General features: G+C 51.3%; 1 long non-coding RNA gene across 1 annotated transcript; it reads right to left on the bottom strand.

The window, feature by feature from the left end:
• Positions 1-709: 709 nt before the first annotated feature.
• Positions 710-5,659, bottom strand: LOC144590962 (uncharacterized). The gene is made up of 4 exons (XR_013546642.1): positions 5,561-5,659; positions 4,066-4,213; positions 2,450-2,541; positions 710-799 (listed from the first exon to the last, which is right to left on the bottom strand). It is a non-coding gene; the product is annotated as an uncharacterized LOC144590962 (long non-coding RNA).
• Between the last annotated feature and the right edge of the window lie 7,660 nt (positions 5,660-13,319).

Below are 13,319 nucleotides of genomic sequence, written 5' to 3'. Positions count from 1 at the left end.
TTTAAGAGAGTTATGAATTGGTCTGTCTGGACCTTGGGGGAAGTATTAAATTGGGGCAGGGTTCATTACAGCATTATTAGGCAGGAACTTGGGAGACTGAAATGGGGGCTGCTGTTGTTATGCAAGTCCAAATCTGACTTAGTAGTTTCACTGGGAAATGTCCATGTTCTCCGGAGATGCTGCTTGACCTGCTGAGTTAGACCTGCCAGCACTTTGTGTCTTTTGTAACTGTGTGGAGATGATAAAATTGGTGAAGGTGCGGATGGTGAGGAAGGTTGTCAACGTATTCAGCGGGATGTAGATTTGCGGGATGTAGATGTAGAAATGGGCAGAGAAACTGCAGATGGAATTTAATCCAAGTAAGTGTGAGGTGTTGCACTTTGGAAGCCCATATTTCTGGAAAAATTATGGAGTTAATAGCGAGACCCTTGAGACCATTGATGTGCAGAGGGGGTTTGGGGTCCAAGTCCATAACAACCTGAAAGTGGCAATGATCAAAAGGCATATGGTATGCTTGCCTTCATCGGTCAGGGCATTGAGTATCAGAGACAGTGGCTATCAAGGAGTCTTTTGTTTAGGCAAGTAGACATGCAATGAATAGAGGGATATGGATTACGTGCAGGCAGGGGAGATATGTTTAATGGCACGGATATTGTGGGACAATGGGCCTGTTCCTGTGCTTCATGCTCCCCACCACTAATACCTGAGCTTGCAGACCCTGCTGGATCACTGGTCAATCCTTGACTTGAGTCTCCACTCGTTGTTCCCTGGGGTTCCTGAGTTGTGTCTGACGGTGGATCTGGAAGAAGAGAATGGAGGCGGGAGAGGGAGGGTGAGAGATTAAAACAGAATGATCAGCTCATCAGGTGGGAAGTCGGCTGCAGACAAAGAGTCCGTGCAAACACCAAAAAATACCAACTCTCACAGGTCACGCGTCTTGCTTTCAACATTGCATCCTCCTCGAACAAGATCTATGCCTCGCTTCCGTGTGAAGCCAGGCTTTTGCAGTGCTCTCACACTCTCTCCCAGACTCTCTCTCTCCCCGACTCACCCTCTCTCTCTCCCCCACTCTCTCTCTCTCTGTTCCTCACTCTCTCTCTCTCTCACTCTCTCTCCCTCACTCTCCCTCACTCTCTCACACTCTCTCTCTCTCCCTCACTCTCTCTCACTCTCTCTCTCTCTCTCCCTCCCTCACCCTCTCTCTCTCTCTCTCTCTCTCTCCCTCACTCTCTCTCTCCCTCATTCTCTCTCTCCCTCACTCTCTCTCTCCCTGACTCTCTCTCCCCCTGACTCTCTCTCCCCCTGACTCTCTCTCCCCCTGACTCTCTCCCTGACTCACTCTCTCCCTGATTCGGCCCATCGACTACTCCGCCATTTATTCATGGCTGATACTGTATATCGTTCCCTGTCAACCCTATTCTCTTTCTCCTCGAAACCTTTGTCCATCTTCGTAATCAAAAACTGTTAATCTCCACTTTAAAAATACCATCGTCTTGGAGATACCAATGTCCACAGCCTTCTGTGGCAATGAATTCAACAGATTCACCACCATCTGGCTAGATAAATCTTCCTCAGCTCGTATCTAAAGGTATGTCTCTTTATTCTGAGGCTGTGCCCATTGGCCCTATATTCTTATTCACAAAATGCTGGAGTAACTCAGCAGGTCAGGCAGCATCTCGGGAGAGAAGGAATGGGTGACTTTTCGGGTCGAGACCCTTCTTCAGACCCTATATTCTTTCAATACTGGAAACATCCTCTCCACATCCACTCTATCTAGGCCTCTCATTATAGGGTATACTTTGATGTGATCTCCCCCTCATCTTTCTAAACTCCAACGAGTACAGGCCCGATCTCCAATCACACATTCCCTCCTTACCGCCTGTTTATTTGTTCTACACTTGCTCGTTTCACACATTTCTACTTGCCCTTTCTTAGGAGGGGACAGCTTGGACCTGAGTGAGTGGGAAACGAGGGAACTGTCTTCTCCATAAAGGATGGAGGCAATGAGTGAGTCGGTGAGCTGGGTCAGAGGACATCTTGCACTTGAGGTGGGTCAGTGACAGGGTGGGGGCAATGGGTGAGTGACAGGGTGGGGGCAATGGGTGAGGTAAGTCAGTGACAGGGTGGGGGCTATGGGTGAGTGGGCCAGTGACAGGGTGGGGGCAATGGGTGGGTGGGTGAGCTGGGACAGGGGCCATCCTACACTTGTGTTGGGGTCAGTGACGGGGTGGGGGTCAGGCCCCCGTGGTTTGGCTCAGACAGTCGGTGTAGGACTGTGAACCAAGATGATCACCAGTGTTTGGAAAATTGCTGACTCAGCACTTGCCGGATTTTCCCAACAACCTCTCAGATGCATTACTGGGAACTGCGACGTACCTGTACAATACACCTTGTTACAGTAGAGTGTGAGTTCCAGTTGATAGACAAAGAAACCGCCGCAGTGTTTTACCTTGATCTCATGCTGTGTCTCACAGTGCTTTCCATGCCAGTTGAACCAGACTGTCCTGGTCACCTCCCCGTCTCCCACACTGGGATGGGGACCTGGAATGAAGTTTATAAACATTGTAAAATGTACCCGGTCCCACAGTGCTGCATGGGATGTGAATCTGGAACCGGTGTAACAGAGTGATCACAACCCACCGTCCGGTCTGACCTGCCTCAGTCAGTGGTGAGCTGCTGCCCTCACCCTCACCACCCACACTCCCCACAGCAGCACTGAGAACAGCTCCAGGTGGTGACACCCTGGGGTGCCGGGTCTGGGGTTATGGGGACAAGGCAGGAGAATGGGGTTGGGAAGGAGATATAGATCAGCCACGATTAAAAGGCGGAGTAGACTTGATGGGCCAAATGGACTGATACTGCTCCTATCACTGATGAACTTATGATGGGAAACACAATGATGGGTGCCGATGTGTCAGGGGCGGAGCTTCACCCGTCAGTGCCCATCAAGGGGCGGGGCTTCATCTGTCAGCACCCATCAGGGGCGGGGCTTCATCTGTCAGTGCCCATCAGGGGCAGGGCTTCACCTGTCAGCACCCATCAGTGGCAGGGCTTCACCTGTCAGTGCCCATCGGGGCGGGGCTACACCAGTCAGTGCTCATCATGGGCGGGGCTTCATCTGTCAGTGCTCATCATGGGCGGGCCTTCACCTGTCAGCACCCATCAGGGGCAGGGCTTCGCCTGTCAGTGCCCATCAGGGGCACTCTCCCCTCTTCTGACCCTCCCCGGCCATCCCCGAGCCCCAGAGTTGCAAACTCTGACCCTACCATTTAACCAGCCCGGGCTGGTCCCCGAGCAGTGATGGGTGGGAGCAACAGTCTCGGAAATCTTCCATCCGCCGGAACTGAAATAACAATCAGATAGTCAGCCCCTGAACTGAGGGAGTTTGTTCACCCAGAGAGAGACTGGCATTGGGCCGACTCTCAATATTCACTCACCGCAGGGATTCATTCATTTATTGCCCCCTCAACAGAGTCATGCAGCTTGTACAGTGCAGTAATGGCCCTTCAGTCCACAACGTCCAGGCTCACTCTTTTGTCAAATCCTATTTGCATGTATTTGGACCAAAGTGTGTGGTTCCCTATTTGACCATTTAAATGATCCTTACACATAATATTTGCACTGATTTGCATCTCATCCTTTGGGTGTGTTTTCTGGGTAATAAACCACTCCCTGTCCCATTACTGTCACTGATGATGATCCCAGTCTCTGTGTATCCACACTGTCCATTATTGTCACTGATGATCCCAGTCTCCCTGTATCCACACTGTCCCATTACTGTCACTGATGATGATCCCAGTCTCCCTGTATCCACACTGTCCATTATTGTCACTGATGATCCCAGTCTCTGTGTATCCACACTGTCAATTACTGTCACTGATGATCCCAGTCTCCCTGTATCCACACTGTCCATTACTGTCACTGGTGACCCCAGGGTTTCTATATCTTCTCATTGGCACATTACTGTCACTGATCGCCCTGCTCTCTATCCACTTTACCTCACTGGCCTGCATTTCCGATACTTTCTCAACATCATTGACTAATAGAATTATCTCTTTGTTTTACCTCTTAAATCTGTACCACCCCACTCTGTGGTTTTCATCATTCTTCCAGTCCCCACTGGTGCACTCAGTGCTGGTACAACCCGTGCTCCTCCAGGGCTGATCCAGGACGGTGTGGTTTACACACGGATCACCGAGTGTGGAGTCTGCGGCTGGGGGCACGATGATGGTTAGAGTTAATGTCCAGTTCATTCAAAGTCACACAGACTCTTGTACCCCCACCCACATCCACCAACCTCCGCTGTACTCTATGAAATATAACATCATCACCCAAATAAAGATCTCTGACAGTGTATTCCAGGTGGTCACTACTCTCTGGAGATGGCATCTGCCTTCTAACTCTCTTCCCCCCTCACCGTAAATATATACCCTCCAGTTTTGTCTGACTCTGAGGGGAAAGTTTCCTGCACTCTATATTCCTCATTAGTTTATAATATCCCATCTAAATTGCCTGAGCCACAGGGAAAATAGGCTTTGCCCCTCCATGGCGGATTTGGAGAGAGTACAGAAGGGTTTTTACCAGAATGTTCCCTGTATTTGAGAGTATTTAGCTGTAGGGGAGGTTGGACAGATTAGTTTTTCTCGAGCATCGGACCACAGCTGACAGGTGGCCTCATAGAGTCACAGAGTGATACAGCCTGGAAACAGGCCCTTCAGCCCAACTTGCCCACACCGGCCAACATGTCCCAGCTACACTAGTCCCACCTGCCTGTGCTTGGTCCATATCCCTCCAAACCTGTCCTATCCATGTACCTGTCTAACTGTTTCTTAAACGTTGGGATAGTCCCAGCCACAACTAAATCCTCTGGCAGCTTGTTCCATATCCCCACCACCCGTTGTGTGAAAAAGTTACCCCTCAAATTCCTATTAAATCTTTTCCCCTGTACCTTGAACCTATGCCCTCTGGTCCTCAATTCCCCTACTCTGGGCAAGAGACTCTGTGCATCTACTCTATCTATTAATGGAGTTAATAGCGAGACCCTTGAGACCATTGATGTGCAGAGGGGGTTTGGGGTCCAAGTCCATAACAACCTGAAAGTGGCAATGATCAAAAGGCATATGGTATGCTTGCCTTCATCGGTCAGGGCATTGAGTATCAGAGACAGTGGCTATCAAGGAGTCTTTTGTTTAGGCAAGTAGACATGCAATGAATAGAGGGATATGGATTACGTGCAGGCAGGGGAGATATGTTTAATAGACAATAGACAATAGACAATAGGTGCAGGAGTAGGCCATTCAGCCCTTCGAGCCAGCACCGCCATTCAATGCGATCATGGCTGATCACTCTCAATCAGTACCCCGTTCCTGCCTTCTCCCCATACCCCCTCACTCCGCTATCCTTAAGAGCTCTATCCAGCTCTCTCTTGAAAGCATCCAACGAACTGGCCTCCACTGCCTTCTGAGGCAGAGAATTCCACACCTTCACCACCCTCTGAATGGCACGGATATTGTGGGACAATGGGCCTGTTCCTGTGCTTCATGCTCCCCACCACTAATACCTGAGCTTGCAGACCCTGCTGGGTCACTGGTCAATCCTTGACTTGAGTCTCCACTCGTTGTTCCCTGGGGTTCCTGAGTTGTGTCTGACGGTGGATCTGGAAGAAGAGAATGGAGGCGGGAGAGGGAGGGTGAGAGATTAAAACAGAATGATCAGCTCATCAGGTGGGAAGTCGGCTGCAGACAAAGAGTCCGTGCAAACACCAAAAAATACCAACTCTCACAGGTCACGCGTCTTGCTTTCAACATTGCATCCTCCTCGAACAAGATCTATGCCTTGCTTCCGTGTGAAGCCAGGCTTTTGCAGAGTGCTCTCACTCTCTCCCAGACTCTCTCTCCCCGACTCACCCTCTCTCTCTCCCCCACTCCCTCTCTCTCTGTTCCTCACACTCTCTCTCTCACTCTCTCTCCCTCACACTCTCTCTCACTCTCTCTCTCTCTCTCCCTCACTCTCTCTCACTCTCTCTCACTCTCTCTCACTCTCTCTCTCTCTCCCTCCCTCACCCTCTCTCTCTCTCTCTCCCTCACTCACTAATGTAGATAAGTGTGAGGAATGTAGATAAGTGTGAGGTTATTCACTTTGGAAGTAAGAATAGAAAGGCAGATTATTATCTGAATGGTGTCAAGTTAGGAGGAGGGGGAGTTCAACGAGATCTGGGTGTCCTAGTGCATCAGTCAATGAAAGGAAGCATGCAGGTACAGCAGGCAGTGAAGAAAGCCAATGGAATGTTGGCCTTCGTAACAAGAGGAGTTGAGTATAGGAGCAAAGAGGTCCTTCTACAGTTGTACCGGGCCCTGGTGAGACCACACCTGGAGTACTGTGTGCAGTTTTGGTCTCCAAATTTGAGGAAGGATATTCTTGCTATGGAGGGCGTGCAGCGTAGGTTCAGTAGGTTAATTCCCGGAATGGCGGGACTGTCGTATGTTGAAAGGCTGGAGCGATTGGGCTTGTATACACTGGAATTTAGAAGGATGAGGGGGGATCTTATTGAAACATATAAGATAATTAGGGGATTGGACACATTAGAGGCAGATAACATGTTCCCAATGTTGGGGGAGTCCAGAACAAGGGGCCACAGTTTAAGAATAAGGGGTAGGCCATTTAGAACGGAGATGAGGAAGAACTTTTTCAGTCAGAGGGTGGTGAAGGTGTGGCATTCTCTGCCTCAGAAGGCAGTGGAGGCCAGTTCGTTGGATGCTTTCAAGAGAGAGCTGGATAGAGCTCTTAAGGATAGCGGAGTGAGGGGGTATGGGGAGAAGGCAGGAACGGGGTACTGATTGAGAGTGATCAGCCATGATCGCATTGAATGGCGGTGCTGGCTCGAAGGGCTGAATGGCCTACTCCTGCACCTATTGTCTATTGTCTATTGTCTATTGTCTCACTCTCTCTCTCCCTCATTCTCTCTCTCCCTCACTCTCTCTCTCCCTGACTCTCTCTCCCCCTGACTCTCTCCCTGACTCACTCTCTCCCTGATTCGGCCCATCGACTACTCCGCCATTTAGTCATGGCTGATACTGTATATCGTTCCCTGTCAACCCTATTCTCTTTCTCCTCGAAACCTTTGTCCATCTTCGTAATCAAAAACTGTTAATCTCCACTTTAAATATACCATCGTCTTGGAGATACCAATGTCCACAGCCTTCTGTGGCAATGAATTCAACAGATTCACCACCATCTGGCTAGATAAATCTTCCTCAGCTCGTATCTAAAGGTATGTCTCTTTATTCTGAGGCTGTGCCCATTGGCCCTATATTCTTATTCACAAAATGCTGGAGTAACTCAGCAGGTCAGGCAGCATCTCGGGAGAGAAGGAATGGGTGACGTTTCGGGTCGAGACCCTTCTTCAGACCCTATATTCTTTCAATACTGGAAACATCCTCTCCACATCCACTCTATCTAGGCCTCTCATTATAGGGTATACTTTGATGTGATCTCCCCCTCATCTTTCTAAACTCCAACGAGTACAGGCCCGATCTCCAATCACACATTCTCTCCTTACCGCCTGTTTATTTGTTCTACACTTGCTCGTTTCACACATTTCTACTTGCCCTTTCTTAGGAGGGGACAGCTTGGACCTGAGTGCGTGGGAAACGAGGGAACTGTCTTGTCCATAAAGGATGGAGGCAATGAGTGAGTCGGTGAGCTGGGTCAGAGGACATCTTGCACTTGAGGTGGGTCAGTGACAGGGTGGGGGCAATGGGTGAGTGACAGGGTGGGGGCAATGGGTGAGGTAGGTCAGTGACAGGGTGGGGGCAATGGGTGAGTGGGCCAGTGACAGGGTGGGGGCAATGGGTGGGTGGGTGAGCTGGGACAGGGGCCATCCTACACTTGTGTTGGGGTCAGTGACGGGGTGGGGGTCAGGCCCCCGTGGTTTGGCTCAGACAGTCGGTGTAGGACTGTGAACCAAGATGATCACCAGTGTTTGGAAAATTGCTGACTCAGCACTTGCCGGATTTTCCCAACAACCTCTCAGATGCATTACTGGGAACTGCGACGTACCTGTACAATACACCTTGTTACAGCAGAGTGTGGGTTCCAGCTGATAGACAAAGAAACCGCCGCAGTGTTTCACCTTGATCTCATGCTGTGTCTCACAGTGCTTTCCATGCCAGTTGAACCAGACTGTCCTGGTCACCTCCCCGTCTCCCACGCTGGGATGGGGACCTGGAATGAGGTTTATAAACATTGTAAAATGTACCCGGTCCCACAGTGCTGCATGGGATGTGAATCTGGAGCCGGTGTAACAGAGTGATCACAACCCACCGTCCGGTCTGACCTGCCTCAGTCAGTGGTGAGCTGCTGCCCTCACCCTCACCACCCACACTCCCCACAGCAGCACTGAGAACAGCTCCAGGTGGTGACACCCTGGGGTGCCGGGTCTGGGGTTATGGGGACAAGGCAGGAGAATGGGGTTGGGAAGGAGATATAGATCAGCCACGATTAAAAGGCGGAGTAGACTTGATGGGCCAAATGGACTGATACTGCTCCTATCACTGATGAACTTATGATGGGAAACACAATGATGGGTGCCGATGTGTCAGGGGCGGAGCTTCACCCGTCAGTGCCCATCAAGGGGCGGGGCTTCATCTGTCAGCACCCATCAGGGGCGGGGCTTCACCTGTCAGTGCCCACCAGGGGCAGGGCTTCACCTGTCAGCACCCATCAGTGGCAGGGCTTCACCTGTCAGTGCCCATCGGGGCGGGGCTACACCGGTCAGTGCTCATCATGGGCGGGGCTTCATCTGTCAGTGCTCATCATGGGCGGGCCTTCACCTGTCAGCACCCATCAGGGGCAGGGCTTCGCCTGTCAGTGCCCATCAGGGGCACTCTCCCCTCTTCTGACCCTCCCCGGCCATCCCCGAGCCCCAGAGTTGCAAACTCTGACCCTACCGTTTAACCAGCCCGGGCTGGCCCCAGAGCAGTGATGGGTGGGAACAACAGTCTCGGGAATCTTCCATCCGCCGGAACTGAAACAACAATCAGATAGTCAGCCCCTGAACTGAGGGAGTTTGTTCACCCAGAGAGAGACTGGCATTGTGGTCACTCTCAATATTCACCCATCAGGGGGATTCATTCATTTATTGCCCCCTCAGAGTCATGCAGCTTGTACAGTGTAGTAATGGCCCTTCAGCCCACAATGTCCAGGCTCACTCTTTTGTCAAATCCAATTTGCATGTATTTGGACCAAAATTCTTCTGTGCTTTCCCTATTTGACCATTTAAATGATCCTTACACATAATATTTGCACTGATTGCATCTCATCCTTTGGGTGTGTTTTCTGTGTAATAAACCACTCCCTATCCCATTACTGTCACTGATGATCCCAGTCTCCCTGTATCCACACTGTCCATTACTGTCACTGGTGACCCCAGGGTTTCTATATCTTCTCATTGGCACATTACTGTCACTGATCGCCCTGGTCTCTATCCATTTTACCTCACTGGCCTGTATTTCCGATACTTTCTCAACATCATTGACTAATAGAATTATCTCTTTGTTTTACCTCTTAAATCTGTACCACCCCACTCTGTGGTTTTCATCATTCTTCCACTGCCCACTGGTGCACTCAGTGCTGGTACAACCCGTGCTCCTCCAGGGCTGATCCAGGACCTGACCCTACCAATGTTGGGGGAGTCCAGAACAAGGGGCCACAGTTTAAGAATAAGGGGTAGGCCATATAGAACTGAGATGAGGAAAAACATTTTCAGTCAGAGAGTTGTGAATCTGTGGAATTCTCTGCCTCAGAAGGCAGTGGAGGCCAATTCTCTGAATGCATTCAAGAGAGAGCGAGATAGAGCTCTTAAGGATAGCGGAGTCAGGGGGTACCGGGAGAAGGCAGGAACGGGGTACTGATTGAGAATGATCAGCCATGATCACATTGAATGGCGGTGCTGGCTCGAAGGGCCGAATGGCCTCCTCCTGCACCTATTGTCTATTCAGTGTGAGAGACCAAGAACTGAGGCCAATCTGTCCGCATCCTGTCCTATTTCAATATTCCCCACTGCCAGATAATCTCCCATTGGATCCCGACCCCTATCCTCCCCGTCTCTCAAGGTACAGAATTTGAGAGCTCCACATCCCAGTCTTTAATCACTGCTCCTCTGTGATAACTGACAACCTGATCTTCCATCATGTCCTCACCCCTCCTCCTCCCTCACTGACTGGGTTTGATTGAATTATTTCCTCACGTTACCTGTTGAATCTGTACCATCCTTCAGCAAGGTTTTTATCAGACTTCCATTGGCCTTTTGTGCACTGAGTGTTGGAACAATCTGTGCTCCTCCAGGGCTGATCCAGGACGGGGTGGATTACACACGGGTCACTGCCTACAGAGTCTGTGGGTGGGACACAAGATGATGGGTAGTGTTAGTATAATGTCCACTTGCCTTCACCCAGCCTCTGATACACCCAGCTGCACCTCCACCGATCTTGGAGCAGAAAATCTTCAGTTTTATTCTTCAAGCAGCAGATCGACCACCCTGAATAAAAGCCTCACATACGCCACATTTCAAAACGTTGCCCCATTGCTGTCCCCATCTATTAACTTGATGTTGCAGATATATTGGTCTGATACAGTAAATCTTGCATTTATATAGCACCAGTGAAACTCTCTGGCTGCACTGGAGCATGTTAGTGAACTGCATGAGGGGTTTGGCTGCTGTTGTAATGTGGGAAGTCCAGCAACCAATTACTGAAGAACTATGTTTCCACAAACAGTTGATCAATAATGTGTTGTCCAAGATACAAGGAACTGCAGATGTTGGATCACAAACAAAGCACAAAGTGCTGGAGTAACTCAGCAGGTTAGGTAGCATCTCTGGTGATCATGGAAGTGTGACACTTTGGACTGGGATCCTTTTGAAGAAAGGTCCTGACCCGAAACGTCAGAAATCCATGTTCTCCAGAAACGCTGCTTGACCTGCTGAGTTACTCCAGCACATTATGTCTATTATGTGCTGTCATCATGTTCAGGCCCGAACATCGCCACCCATCTCTCCCCTGCACCCCTCTGTCTCTCCTCCACTCTCTCCTTTTACTAACACTCCTCCCTTACAATCCACTTCTAACCCCTCCCTTTTCTCCCTTCCCCTCAGGGGAATGAACCACTTCTGAAGCCTGACGTCCTTCAGTGAAGGAAGTCTGCTGCCCGATAGCCAGGTCTGTGCCTCCTCCCAGCAAAACAGTGGCCCAGCCGGTGAGGCTGCTGCCCCCACACAGTGGCTCAGCCATGAGGCTGCTGCCCCCACACAGTGACCCAGCCAGTGAGGCTGCTGCCCCCACACAGTGACCCAGCCAGTGAGGCTGCTGCCTCCACACAGTGACCTAGCCGGTGAGACTGCTGCCTCCATACAGTGACCCAGCCATGAGGCTGCTGCCTCCACACAGTGGCCCAGCCAGTGAGGCTGCTGCCCCCACACAGTGGCCCAGCCAGTGAGGCCGCTGCCTCCACACAGTGGCCCAGCCAGTGAGGCTGCTGTCTCCACACAGTGGCCCAGCCAGTGAGGCTGCTGCCTCCACACAGTGACCCAGCCAGTGAGGCTGCTGCCTCAGCTCCACATCTCCGATCTTATCGCAGCTTCTGGTGCTCTCTAAGTGGAGGCTGCATGATCTGGTCACTATTTGCATCCCCCAGATATTTGGTTTGTCTCTCATGCGCCAAACACCAGGATGTTGTGTGGCCACCATGCAATGCCCCAAGTGTCTAGATTAGTACTAGAGTTTGGGGGCAGTGGATGGGAATGTGGTGATAATAATTTTGGATCAGAATAGGATTGGTGTAAATAGGTTGGCTTATTCTGTGGGCCAATGCTACAGGTTCTGTGCTCCGAGTTCAAGTTTCCCACCCCAGTCATTCCTGCTTCTCCCCGTTCCATCGTGGTGGCTGTGAGGGGGGGGGGGGGGGTGGGACATTGGTGGGGGAGAGGGGGGTGGAATGTGTGGAGAGGCAGTGGGTCGGCTGGGAGGGGTTGGAATTTCTCCGGGTATGGTGGGTGGGGTTTGGCAGGGGGTGTTGGGGATGTGGGTGCTCAGCGCAGGATGGGATGGGGTGGGACACAAGGCAGGAGTGGGAAGGAAAGGGGGTTAGGGGGGTGTGATAGTCGGGAGGGGGGTGTGGGTCCACCCTGTCCTGGGGGAATTATTACTCTCAATGGAACAATGAAAGGAGCCGTCAGCCCGAGGGGCTGTGACAAATCAGGGTGCAAGGGTAGGGGGCTCAGATTGGTGCTCCGTGGTCAGGCGGTAGGGGCAGGTTGTCTAGAGCCAGGTTCTCTGCCTGAGACATCCTGCCCAGCTTCGGTGGTCACCCTCAGCTAGAGCGTGAGTGTGTGGGATGCACCATTCAATGTGGGGCAGGGGAGGGGTGACCATGGCAGACAGGGTCAGTTCACCAGGTGGGGGGTGAGTAACGGTACCGGGGGTGGGAGTAGACAGGGTATTGGTCCAGGTATTCTAGTTGGGAGTATGTGACCCCGACTGTGGACAGGTCACACGTCGGTCATGGGGAAGGGGACAGGGAGTGGGGGTACAGGTCATTCACAGGCTGGAGGTCACAGGTCACTCCAGGAAGGCGAGGTCCAGACACAACAGCTTGATCAGACTGTGGGAGAGGGAGATCTGAGTGAGGGAAGCACTGACCACGGACAGCAACATTCAGCCCTGTGTGTGGGCTGATGACTCGGGACATCCCAGAGTTTACTCCCTCCCCCCCACTCCTCACAAGCCCCACCCCCACCCACACTTTATCAACATGGAGAGCAATATACCTGCACAATACACACTGTAATGTCCGGGTGTCGGCTTCAGAAGATACACAAAATAACCATCACAGTTTTTGATTGTGATCTCCTGATGCTTGCGGCAGGTGTGTTCATTGCGGTTGTCTTGAATCCAGGTGAAACAGACTGTCCTGGTCACCTCCCCGTCTCCCACACTGGGATGGAGACCTGCAATGAGGTTTATAAACATTGTAAAATGTACCCGGTCCCTCAGTGCAGCAGGGAATGTGAATCTGGAGCCAGTGTAACACAGCGATCACAACCCAGTCAGTCTCAGTCTCAGTCAGTGGTGAGCTGCTGCCCTCACCCTCCCCACCCACACTCCCCACAGCAGCACCTGCTCCACGAGACCCTGTGGGTCACTGGGCTCTCGAATGGACACACAGACCCACCCCTGATCTGCCTAGCCTCAGGCTGATTGGCCATTAAACATCGCAAAGTCTTCAACTTTCACACATATTTACAGACACAAACATTGAAATTA

This window comes from Rhinoraja longicauda, unplaced genomic scaffold (genome assembly GCF_053455715.1).
Source record: "Rhinoraja longicauda isolate Sanriku21f unplaced genomic scaffold, sRhiLon1.1 Scf000430, whole genome shotgun sequence".
Lineage (NCBI taxonomy): Eukaryota > Metazoa > Chordata > Chondrichthyes > Rajiformes > Arhynchobatidae > Rhinoraja > Rhinoraja longicauda.
The sequence above is the reverse complement of the archived record's forward strand: the minus strand, read 5'-3'. Positions and strand labels throughout refer to the sequence as shown.